This window comes from Leopardus geoffroyi, chromosome B3 (genome assembly GCF_018350155.1).
Source record: "Leopardus geoffroyi isolate Oge1 chromosome B3, O.geoffroyi_Oge1_pat1.0, whole genome shotgun sequence".
NCBI classification, from domain to species: Eukaryota; Metazoa; Chordata; class Mammalia; order Carnivora; family Felidae; genus Leopardus; species Leopardus geoffroyi.
The window spans coordinates 67,779,675-67,792,658 of record NC_059337.1 but is presented as its reverse complement, the minus strand read 5'-3'; the positions used below and the strand labels follow the sequence as shown (position 1 = coordinate 67,792,658).

Genomic DNA, 12,984 nt, shown 5'->3' with positions numbered 1-12,984 from the left:
GCTTGTCTCTATCCATTCTATCATGTTCATCCAGACTGGTGAAAGGCAATAGTAGCACTAAACAGAAAAGCTCTCCTAAATTTAGTTAGGATGCTATTCAAGAGTGCAGACTATCTTAGCTTTGATAGAAATTAGTCAGACCTGTAAGATATTATTTTCAACAAATAAGTTATAAGTGAAAGCCAATTAATTGGGGCAACAGGTATTGAGTGCTTACTGTGCACTGACATTGTGCTGGGAACTCTGGGGACCAGGAAACAGCAGAAGCATCCTCAACAAACTACAAACTGGGAAGATGCACACATTGGAAGTCACCAAGGAATGATGGAGTTGGAGGACCAAACACTAGAGTGATATTGGAAGGCTTTCTGAGGAAGACAGAGCTTGAGCTGGCTTTGAAGAATGAGGCCAGATGTCCGAGCCTAAAGCACCGTGACAGGAACATGGAGGGTGGAAGATGAGGTAGGAAATTATCCTGCCTTGAGTGGATGCTTTGTGTTGAAGAGTGTATCTCTTGGGGTCTGATCGGGAGACTAGAAACCACTTTAGGTATTTAACATAGAAAAAATTTAAAACTAGGAACTGATTTTACAGGTGATGACCTGAGATGACCAACAGGAGACAGTGTGGCAATGAAAGATTGGCAACTTCAGGTAACTGCCAATAACACCTGGGTTGAAAGAACAAGGGAGAAGGTAGGGTCCTGGGAGCTCAGAGACCAGGACCACCCAGTGGAGGATGGAACTAGAGAAGGCGTGGCCAGTGGGTGCTAGAACAATGGAGAAATACAAATGCAGTTAGTACTAGAGATCTAAATGAAGCAGAGAGAAGAGGAGAACTCTTGAAACCTGGCTTCTTTCTGCCTGCCTCTCCTCCCCATCACCTGGCAGTATCTCCCATGGGCTAAGTCCAGACAGAAGCTGACAAGAAGCCTAGGAAAAAAATTCTCTGCAGGAGTCAATCTGTATAATACAGAACAGAGTAGGTGAAGGAAGGAATATTTATAAGAGAAAACCAGCTAATATCAGCAAAGAGACTAATACAAAATAATGTTAGATTCTTATTATATAATAGATTTTTAAAACCTAAGGAGAGGAGTTTAAACCAAATAGGCAAGAGATAGTCATTTGAGGTTTTGGGGAAGGAAAGAGACTTAATGAAATTGGTATTTTAGGAATATCTGGCCAGAGTTTGGAAAAAGATTTGAGGCAAAGAAACAAGTTAGAAGGTAGGAGATTAAAGGTGGCCACAAACTCTTTGACATTCCTCTCCTTGAGAGGTGGGGTATATTTCTTTTCCCCTTGGATCTGGGCTGGCCTGTAGATGAATTGATGCTGTACCAGTTCTGGGACTAGCCTTTAAGAAAAGACTGGCAGACTGGTACCTTGGAACCCTGAATTGCAATGTAAGAAGTTCAACCACCCTACCAAAGTGGTCATGCAGAGAGGTCCTGACACCACTGAGCCCTCCAGACAAGCCAGCTGCCAGTTAAATTCCAATGAGTGACTCTAATTAGTGCCACACGAAGCAGAACAATTGCTCAGTTGAGACTTGCCCAAGTTTTTGATCCGCAGAATCATGAGATATAATACAATGGTGGTTGTTTTAAGTCATTATGTTTTGGAGTATTGTGTTATGCAGTAATATGTAACTAGAATGGAGGGTATCCAAGAATGTGAACATATCATGTTGTGTCCCCAAATAGGGACAAACATATCATGTTGTGTCCCCAACTGTGAGGAGGCCCCATTTTTGGGGGGAAATGGTCCTAAGTTCTCTTTTGTGTTTATAACAGGTAGACAATTTTTTTGTAAACCTGTAAAGGGCCAGATAGTAAATACCTTTTGCTTTGTGGGCTATATGGTCTCTGCTGCTACTATTCAACGGCATCATTGTAGGGCAAAAAAGGTCATAGACAATACGTGTAGGTGAGTTTCAATAAAACTTTATTCACAAAAAAACAAGCAGCTGGCCCAGAATTGGTTGTGGATCATAGACTGCTTGCTCCTGGTGTATAATGCTTCAGATATTAAGGAAAATTTAACTAGAGATGTGCTATATGTGGATGACACACAGGAATTGAGACTTAGATTGGAGAATAAATATTCTGAAGAGGGCCTAGGATACGGCTATTGTATCTTTTTAAAGTCGCTTCTACTTCATCATTTCTTTTAAATGACAGTAGGATAGTTGGTAAATATATTAGTGGGCTAAAGAATTATTTGAATTTATAAGGTGGGGCCCTTGAACCAGACGATTTATAATCTGGAGACATACAGAGGACAAAATCAAACAGATTTTCAGATTATGAATAGTAGTCCTGGGTCCACCGTCAATGGTTTTCAAATTTATATAATTTCAACCCAATGTATTTTATGAGTAAATTGGACTATTCTAGAGCCATTTTTCTAAGTGTGACTAACATCCATCTAATTTTTAATTTATATCATATTTATGATTTATTTGAACAATTATGAGTTTGGCAATATTTCTTGTTTGTATTTGAAAAGCACTTATAACATTAATCTCAAAGTATTTATACCCCAAACTATCCTGAAAAGTCAATGGTTATTTTCCATAATTTATGATATATTGGAGGCATTTTATCATGCTATTTACTGTTATGTCATAGGAAAAAAAGTGTGACCTTTGAAGAAATAAAACAAGCAGCAGCTTCTTAGTTCTCCTGCATATCTGTTAAGTTTATGGATATTTATTTTAGGCTTTATAAAAATTCTATCAGGCAGCTAAACAATTTAGAGTCACACAGCATGTAAATTCTATTAAACAAGGGCTTTTTACCCTTTCACCTCTTGCCCTACATGTGCTTGGTACAGTGGTACCGCTATTCAGAACAAACACTAATAGTCTGCTGGAAATCCTTAATATAACAAATGCAGGTACGCTAGAGGATACTAGTGAATATTCAGAAGTGTTTTTATCCATTTAAGGCAGAGAATGGCTTGAGCAATTCTGTTTTTGGCCTCAAAAAGAGCAACCTGGTTAAGAGGTGAAGCTTTCTTGGAGTTTCTGCATTTGATAAAGTACAGACCTTGCAGTGTTCCCTCATAGACCTGTGACCTCACGCCCTGGCCTCTTAACTTTTTTGTCCATGAAGGTAGAATGATTAGTCAGTTCCTTTTATTAGATATGTTAGCAGTTTCTGCTAAAAAGATGATTTTTTTAAAACTTTACTTATTTTGAGAGAGCGAGTGAGTGTGGGGGAGGGGCAGAGAGCGCAAGAGAGAGGATCCCCAGCACTGACAGTGCAGAGCCCTGTGTGGGGCTCGAAATCACAAACTGTGAGATCATGACCTGAGCTGAAGTCAAGAGTCAGACGCTCTACTGACTGAGTCACCCTGGCGCCCCAAAAGATGATTTAAATAACATTAAATTGCAAAGAATTATGAGGCAAGGCTTGCCCCTAGATACTAAGACAAACCCAGTTTAAGCTGATGACACAGCTCCCATGAAGGGACATCTGTTTAGCCCTAACAGCATTTTCTTTGTTTCACTTTTGTGGCTTGGCGTCAAACCCTGTCTGGGACACCTGCTCCATGTGAAATGAGACTGGCGGGTCTCAGTCCATTTGTGGCTGGCTGAAATTTCCCATCTTCCTCTCCAGGAAAATGGTCCATAAGGAAATCAAGTGAAAAGAGTTAGACGTCACACATGGCTTCACGTATAGGTGTACTGAAGGCCTAGATAATCTTCCTGTGTGAAAAGTACAATATAAATTCAACACTGGTTCATTGGTTCATCTACTTTGCCTCACAGTAGCTCTCTAACACCTGAGGTCTCCTGTATCCCGAAGATGATGCAACTTTAGGGACATCTTTTTACTATTAAGCCATGGCATAATTTGAGCTGAGATTGTAACGTGGCTTGAAATTGGCTGTGATTTGCTGCTTCATTTAAACAGGGATGGTGTATGAAAGTAGCATAAGAGGTACATGTTCTGTGCTTTTTACATTATGTAAATAGATCCGAAGTCTCCATAAATAACAATTAAAGAATATTCATAGGCTAAGAGTAAACAGATTAGATGCCTTCAGACCATACATTACCCAAGAGAGAAAGTAGAACACTGTAATTTATTATAACCCAAGGCAATATTACCTTAAAACGGTATGAATTTTGATTTCAAAAGTCAATAAGGTCTTTTCCATATAAATTTGAAGCCACCAAAAATGGCACTAGACTTACTAAATACACAATTAGTTTCTTGTTACAGATAATTTCTATTGATCCAAATCTGGTTTGTCAGCATGGATTAATCAAAATCGTCAGGGATTGAGATCTGGATGGCTCAAGGGATCAGTTCCTGGGCTATGAGCCTTTCCCCCTCAGGTCACTATTTCCAATACTTACAGGAGTTTTGAGAGGCCTATTTGACAGCTGGTGTGAAACAAACCAGTCCTTTCAACTAAATCTCTTGCATAGATTCATTGTCCCTTATGTTCAAAGACGTTATCACTTACAGTCTGAGGGTATAAGTAAGGGCAAAAGTTACTACATTATCAGCAGTCCTAGTTATTATTCATAGATAAGTCCATATTTATAATCTCCTGTGGTAAGCAATACTAATTGCTGTCTTCAAGGCCTGCTGTATCCAGTTATAGAATATTTATCTCTGTATGACATTTCCCTGCAAACCTAACCAGTGGATCTCTGATTGGTTGTCCCAAACTATTATATATATATATATATATATATATATATATATATATATATATATTTTTTTTTTTTTTTTTTTTGTAGAATAAACTGTAGAAATGTTTCTTTTCTAGAGATTATATATATATATATATACATATATATATGTATCTCCTTTCTTTGTTTGCCTTTCAGGTCTTTTCTGTAGTGCAGGTTATAACATTCTTTTATGGCATAAAAACTCCAGGTCCAGGCCCTTACCAGACAGATGGCTTCCCTGAAGAAATACTGTTCCCTACAGCTCTTGTGTTAGATGATTATCCTTCACCTGCTCATAGTCTTTAGGAAGCTTTTCATCTCAACCTGGGCATCCATAGTGATATGCTGGCTAGTACAGATGCCCTGATCTTTGGCCACCTGATCTTATCATTAGGTCTAGGAAACCCTTTGGAGATCCTCTTCGTTGCAGCTCTCAGTCTATCAGAAACTCCTGACAGCTTTCTTTATTCAAGATGAGTCAGGCAACCTTGTTATTAAGATTTTCCTAGTTATAGGGGTGCCTGGGTGGCTCAGTCAGTTAAGCATCTGACTTCGGCTCAGGTCATGATCTCGCAGTTTGTGAGTTCGAGCCCCGTGTCGGGCTCTGTGCTGACAGCTCAAAGCCTGGAGCCTGCTTCGGATTCTGTGTCTCCCTCTGCCCCTCTCCTGCTCACGCTCTGACTCTCTCTGCTTTTCAATAATAAATAAGTAAATGTTAAAACATTTTTTGAAAAAAGATTTTCCTAGTTGTAGTCCCACAGATTTTGTTGCCAGGGGCCAAACACCCTGTTTCTGTTCTGTCTGGGTAGAAAAATTAACAGACTTTAATTACAAAGATACTTGGCATTTTTGGTTAGAAGAGAAAGAACTTTGGCTACTTGGGATTAAAAAAAGGGGTTTTAGCTATCCTTGATCTTTTATAAAGTTTTGCCTTTTCTTTACTAGAGCATTTTCAATTTCTGGTTTTTCTATAAAACTATGCATCTAGGAAGCCCAAACACAGTGACTAGTATCTGTGCTATACTATGAACTCAAGTTCATGGTTCTTAATGATATAAAGAATGGGAAGTATCTAGTGCTTTCCGAGGTATTCTCAGAGGGAGCTCATGGTACTCTTTGGCTGTTGTGGAGGAAACAGTGTGGTTCTCTACTACTGGGCCATGTCCATGCAATGAAGCCAGCTTGGTGGAATGTCCTGTTGATGGAAATCATCTGTTAGGGAGTGCCAAGGGAACTGGTAGTTTTGTTACTAGTTATCTATATGTCTATGGCTACTTAATTTCAAGTCTCATTACTGTGGAGTTGGAAGTGGAGGTGTAGGAGGGTCTGATTAAACCAAGCAATGTACCTTCATGGATTCCAGAAGTCAGGGAAGTAGCCCAAGAGAGTTACCATCCACTTCCGGATTGCTGACGTGAGTGGCTCCAAATTGATCTGAGTGCTCCTGGCTCATAAAGCTGTAGGTGTGGAAGGAAGAAAGAAGAGCCTCTGATTTCAAGTAAATGGATGGAGATGATCTGGCTAAGTTAGCTTTCCTTCTTAGTCCAGGGAAGGGGAAGAAGTCACTTTTGTAAAACTTCTTAGTTGAAGATGAAGCTATTCTGGATTCTTCCTTAGAGGATCTACTATTCTCCTGGGGATAGGCTGCCCACAAGTTAAGTGAAAACATAGCATTCCTTGGACTTTATTTTTTCCCCAGTGCTGTCACAGTACTTCATATACATTTCAGTTAAAATTTCATATTGAACTGTAGTTGTTTACCTGGTTTTCCTTTCCAGTGGATAATGAAAGCAGTAACCACATGTTATTTGTCTTTATATCCTCAGACCACGGATAGACTCTGGCGCATTACCTGCACAAAACAAATGTATGACAAATGAGTGAACAGTAGAAACCAGAGGAAAACCAGGTCTGCTACACTTCCTTGTAATCCTACTCTTTCCCTTTGGTGATAGTGACCTAGAGATTGAATCATTCCATGTTGGTATAGTATAGTTGGTAAGCACATGAATGCCATGTGCTTCATTTGAATCATGATTCTGATACTTTTTAGCTATGTGATTTTTTAAATTTTTTTTTTTCCAACGTTTATTTATTTTTGGGACAGAGAGAGACAGAGCATGAACAGGGGAGGGGCAGAGAGAGAGAGGGAGACACAGAATCGGAAACAGGCTCCAGGCTCCGAGCCATCAGCCCAGAGCCTGACGCGGGGCTCGAACTCACGGACCGCGAGATCGTGACCTGGCTGAAGTCGGACGCTTAACCGACTGCGCCACCCAGGCGCCCCTTAGCTATGTGATTTTGAGTAAGACTTAAGTGTCTTCCTCTATAGAATTAGAATAATACTTATTTCTTTTAAAAAAAAATTTAAAATGTTTTTATTTATTTTTGATAGATAGACAGACATAGCATGAACTGGGGAGGGGCAAAGAGAGAGGGAGACACAGAATCTGCCGCAGGCTCCAGGCTCTGAGCTGTCAGCACAGAGCCTGACGTGGGGCATGAACTCGTGAACCACAAGATCATGACCTGGGCTGAAGTTGGATGCTCAACCTACTGACCCACCCAGGCGCCCCAGAATAATACTTATTTAATTTGGGATGTGAGGATTAAATAAATTAACATGAAGTACCTGGCAAATACAGGTTATCTTATTATTATTATTATTATCATTATCATTATCATCATCATCATTATCATTATTATCATCACCACCCTCAAAGTGAGAATATGGCCAGTTTGCTGCTGCTGAATTTAGGTGAGAGAGACAACATCTGTAGCAGCAGGCAAGAGTGCCAGAATTACTGTTATGAAAAACAGTAATGGATCAGTTAACCTGCAGTTATCGTGCATCCTCTGTGTGGTTTGATTTACCAGGTGGAAATATGTGGCTTCCTTGTTTTAATTTCCTTTAGAGAAATAAAATCTGATTATTTAGTCAAGGGGATCCCTTTTTGCTTCCAGGAGGCCAAGAGGGGTGTGTGTGTGTGTGTGTGTGTGTGTGTGCGTGTGTGTGACTGATTTGAGCTATGTTTCAATATCCAGCAATTGTTTAGGCAGAGAGGGAATGTGTGAGTGCAGAGGCATGGAATGCCACCATCCTGACCAAGCCAGAGAATACTTCTAGATTCTCTGGGGCCTAGAAATAAATGGGGCCTAGAAATGCAAAGGAAAGCAGGCAGGGTGGACAAAAAGTTTTGGAAGTCTGGCATTGGAAGGGCAGACCTAAGAGACCTATGGAGGAATACTGAAGAAGAGAAAACCTCTTAGCCTACTACCTTTCATACATAGCAACAGAATAGTGTAATATGCTAGAAAGTAGATGTACTGATTGCCCATAAAAACCAGTACAAAGTAAGAAAATTCTAGAAAGACTAGACAATGTCTAGAGTCTATATTGCTCTGAAGGAATGTATTCATTTAGTATTTAGGTTTCTTTCAGTTAGCATCTTTTAATCTTAAGTCTCTCTATATTACCTTTTTCCTCACTTTGTTTGCCCCTATAACTCTGTTAAAATAAATTGGTGACCTGGAAGTGTACAAGTTCTGTTTTTCTCTCGCCATCAACAGTTCTAAACAATGAACAAATAAAAGAACGCTACATGCCCAAACATTGATTTGAAGGATATCCTGGAGATTTACAATATGCTAAACTAGGGAAAAACTTGGGAATAATCCACACAATACATGTTGCTCTCCATTATAATCAGTTTTTCAGGCTCTGTGTCGATACAACTTTTTCTCCTTTTTCACAATGGTTTACAACTTAAATAATTTAATACAACAGTTGTTATATTTTTATTGCAAGCTTATAAAACTGGAACCATAAGTCTTTTCTATGCAATATATTATCAAAAAGTGACACTGGAGAAGGGAAGCTGATGATTACCGAAACTGTAATTCAATCTTCAAGTTCTGAAGATGTCATAAAAACGTCTCCTTCTTTACTTGCATACGGCAGATACCATCAGGATGCCTCAAATGAACTCTCTCTGGGTATTCAATCTCTCCTCCAGCATTATTTCATATACAATCAGAACAAAAATGGGACTCCACAATGCAAATGCAACTGTGATTCAAGCCCAATAGTTCTTTTGTCAAATAGGATTTCCTTTTATGAAGTTTCATTTTAGAATTAATTTTGATATCAATGCCTGTCAAGCTGTGGAAATTGAGCTGAACCAAGGGAGTCTATTCCTATTTGAGCCGCATTGTAGAAAGTGGTAATTAGAAAAAAACGCAGAGAATTTGTACTGCTAAAGAAAATTAAGCTCGTCATGCTGCATGCTGTCATTCTGGTTAAAAGTATAGGTGTGGTAAACAGCAACATTCCATAAATGCCTATTTTTTCATATATTTAAAATTTACTACTTTCACCCTGCCATATTAGTTGTCAGGAAATAATTTCTTAATTCTGACTGATTCTTCCTGTGGTCTGAAAGCTGTGTGAATTAAATAACAGATCCCTATAGTATTTACGATTAACAGCGTCCCCCATAACTAGCATGGAAGGAAATACATTCCTTTTAGAGAAAGAGGATGGTTAGTTATTTATACGTTCTTGCCAATGATTATCATTCAGTGGACTTGTCACGCCTGTGTTGACTTCAGTCTAAGACAAAGAAGCATCAAATTCCCCAAACCTCTTCTTCATATGTCCAACATGCGGTTAATCTACTGACAGTGTTGCGAATGGAATTTAAGAACTGCTATCTTTCTATTAAAAATGTCACTTTGCCTTCTGCAGGAAGGCACTGCAGCAAGACTCTACAAAATCTTTTTGAAAACCTCCCGGGATGAGAATAAACTAGCTTCTTGAGGGAGGTGGAGGAATGGAACTTTCATAGTATGGCTACAGAGGGATCAACACAGCCAGTTGGAAAGTGAACATTTCCAATTATTCCCCCAGCCTGAGAGACTGCAGGTGGTGCCATGACAGTTTCTGCATTTTGTCTCTTGGCCAAGGCAGGCCTGGCCAGGCCCATGAGGGGTGAAGGGTCATAGACGCCATGTGAGTGGGTTTCATTCTCATCACAGCAGAGGCTGCTAATCACATTACATTCAGGTGAGTTATGGTGATTATAGCAGGCTGAACGTGGAGAGATTAAACAACAGAAACAGCACAAGCATGCTTGTGATGGCTGTGATGAAGGGTGGTGCTTTCATGGCCCTGTGGCAATAGGTTTGATTGGATTCTGGAAACCTTCGGTGAAGGACACCTTGCCCCTTCCAGGTTAGCTTTTTCTAAACCATCTTGGTAGTAAGTGGAGGGACAGAGGCCATTTTAACAGTTTTAGTAATGAAAAGGGCACAAAACTTTCTCCTCCAGCATGCCGAGGTCTCGTGAATCTATAGAGTAAAAACACATTGCAGGGTCACTGCTTTCCAGCAGGTCTCTACTTCTTACAGCTGTTAGCTGCTGCACCCTACATGAACTTTTAATCTTGTTTGGTCTCATTTTACCCTTCTACATTTGCAACCCCTGGAAGAGATTTCATTTTCCCTTAGGGACATTTGGAAGGAGAAGAGCCTATTCCTGAGTGTTTTTAAATATAAGAAAAGTTGCTTTCATGCTTTAAAATCAGAAAAAGACAGGGTCGCCTTCAGTGTCCAGCACTTGGTTTTGGCTCAGGTGATGATCTCATAGTTTGTGAGATTGAGCCCCGTGTCGGGCTGTGTGCTGCTGACAACGTGGAGCCTGCTTGGGATTCTTTATCCCTTTTTTCTCTTTCCCTCCCTGCTCATGCTCTCTCTCTTTAATCATGAATAAACTTAAAAAAAAAAAAAAACACTAAAATCAGAGAAAGTCAGGCGCTGGGTATAGCGTGAAAGGAAGAATAACTCACTTGTATAGTTAGCCCCTACCATTTAGAGAGTTTGCTTTTCACATTTTAGGGCAAGAAATGCTTAATAATAGTGTATCCATTGTCCATCAAGTTGAAATGCTATGCAACATGGGTTGTTCACCTGAACCGAGAGGCGGAGATATCTAGAAGTCAAGAAGTGCCAGGAGAAATTGAGCCACCACCAGCCATCCAAGTTTACCTTTGGGATACTGGTTTTTGAGAAACGCTCATTAACTGCACTCCTCAGAAATACAAATGAAGATATAGGGTATGTGTATGTATGTATGTATAGGTATATACTTGTGTATATATACATATGGAGAGAGAAAGAGAGGGAAGGTGGGAGGGTGGGAGGGAGGGAAAGAGGGAGAGGGAAGCTTCAGGGATATTTATAAACTAAAGGTAGCACCCTAAATTTTACCAGGAGGTTGAAAAGTAGTCCTTGTTGACAAAATAAATGAAGTGGTACATATATTCTGTGCAAATAATGCTGTAAAGCAAATAGTCTCATATGCTCCAGCTAAGGTATCTGGATAGTTTTTAAAGGTGTTTTTTTATTCTTAAAATATGATGCAATGATCCAACACGGAGGAAATGAAGGTGGCAAAAATCTATGACAAAATCTGAATCATGAAGAAAAAGTTCAAAACTCGCTGGCATAGTTCAAGAGAAGCAACACCAAGTGCTTTTTAAAATACGACGTTGTCAAGTCCAACCACCATGAAGTGGAAGGATTCCAAACTTGGGTGTAGGCGATTGATCTTGAAGAGTTGTACCCCATCTATTCTGGATGGTTTGATGTTAGCTTCGTGAGTGAGTTTTGGGCTAAAAAGTGCCAGGGCATTAAGTTCCTGTTAATCTTTCAGCTGATATGAAAATATTTACATTGAAAATTTGCATAACTACTGAGGTAAATGGATAATGAAATGCATGCATCTTATTTGAGTCCTGAACCCCAAGAAGTAATGATGACAATAACCATAATAGTGACTGAAACTAATATTATTTACTATGTACAGGCATTGTGTTGGATGCATTCCGTGCGTTGTCTCATTTACTCCCCACAACATCCAGAGGCTGCCTTTTGTTATCCCCTCTATTTTACAGATGAGAAAATGGAGGCTTAGGGAAGTTAAATAACCAGGCTTTCTGAACTCGGTGAAAATTTGGGCTCTACTGAGTTTCAGAAACGTTCTGGGATAACAAATTGAATCATCCTGCTCTTCTGTGATTATTGGCTCTTAGCACTGCAGTTTTAGGAATCAATATAGTGCACGGGTTCTGTAAATGTGCCTCTTAATAAGTTAATAAAACAGAGATATTCTCATTGCCTCTCCATCAAAGTTTCAGGGAAAAAATGAGAATATTAAATGCAGTAGGATAGGGAAGATCTGCTCCATTTGCTCTGCAATGATAATCTTTTACAAAAGAGGATTTTTATTATTAATTCTTTGCCTTCTGGGGATATTATAATTTTCTAGAATATAGAACTGCCTTAAGCACAGTAATTTGCTGAGCTAGACTGAATCTCAAAATGTTTCAAATGAGCTGATAAACAAGTGCATAATTAGCCATTATTAGATCAAGTCTGTATGTTACTGATATCCAGATGAACAAACCAATGGATAGGCAAATTGTAGATATAGTTTAAAAAACTAAGAGCCTGTGTTATATTTTTGCATGCTTTGTAACTTGTCCTTTAAAGAATTAAAAACCACATTTCATTTGCCTTTTTAAAAAAAGAAATTTAGATTATTCTATCAAATAAATCCTTGGAGACTTAATCATTAAACACATACGTCCATGTATGAATAATGAAGGATTTGTGTGTTAAATGCAGCTCATGCTTTAAAAATGAATAGATGGTGGGATTTTTTTTTTTCAATTAAAACTTGCCTCAAATCTATTGGTTGCATGGGTAATGCTCTTTCATACCCCTTTTGAGTTCTGGTTCAAGTCCAGAGTACAAAATACATTTGGCCCTGATTATGAAAATAAAAGGTTTTGCATGCTCAAATCAGAAAAGGAAAATACAGTCAGCTTTTATGCTTAAACACACACACCTTTTTCAATTGGTTAACATCCAGTCCAAAATGTATCCATGTTACCGTTAAACCCTCTTTCCCCTCATTTTTCATTTTTCAGGAACTTGACACTGGATCATAAAATGTTGCTCTGGGCTGGAATTCGTCATGCAGGTTTACAGCCTAGGAGTAAGGTTTTTATTTTTAATATTAAAATCAGCTCAACAGTTTTGAGGATCAAATAAAGAAAAGAGACATCTGCAGAACGAAAACAAATTCTAAGCTGGCGTAATTTAAACAAAACGGTAGTTTACGCTATGAATTTAGGGGCCACAAAGCAAAACAGGTAAACGTGTTGGGTCATCTTTGAATAAAAAGTGCTGCAGCAGCAATTTTCCTGAGGATTTCTAAAATTAGAA

At 39.0% G+C, this 12,984-nt stretch overlaps 1 long non-coding RNA gene across 2 annotated transcripts in view; it reads right to left on the bottom strand.

Moving 5' to 3' along the window:
* The window catches only part of LOC123583214, a 44,583-nt gene extending 31,824 nt beyond the window's left edge, over nt 1–12,759 (bottom strand). For both annotated transcript variants that reach the window (XR_006704785.1, XR_006704786.1), the window contains exons 1-3: nt 12,605–12,759; nt 6,457–6,547; nt 6,044–6,152 (exon numbers count right to left, since the gene is read on the bottom strand). This is a non-coding gene — a long non-coding RNA (uncharacterized LOC123583214). The remainder of the gene's footprint in view (nt 1–6,043; nt 6,153–6,456; nt 6,548–12,604) is intronic.
* Between the last annotated feature and the right edge of the window lie 225 nt (nt 12,760–12,984).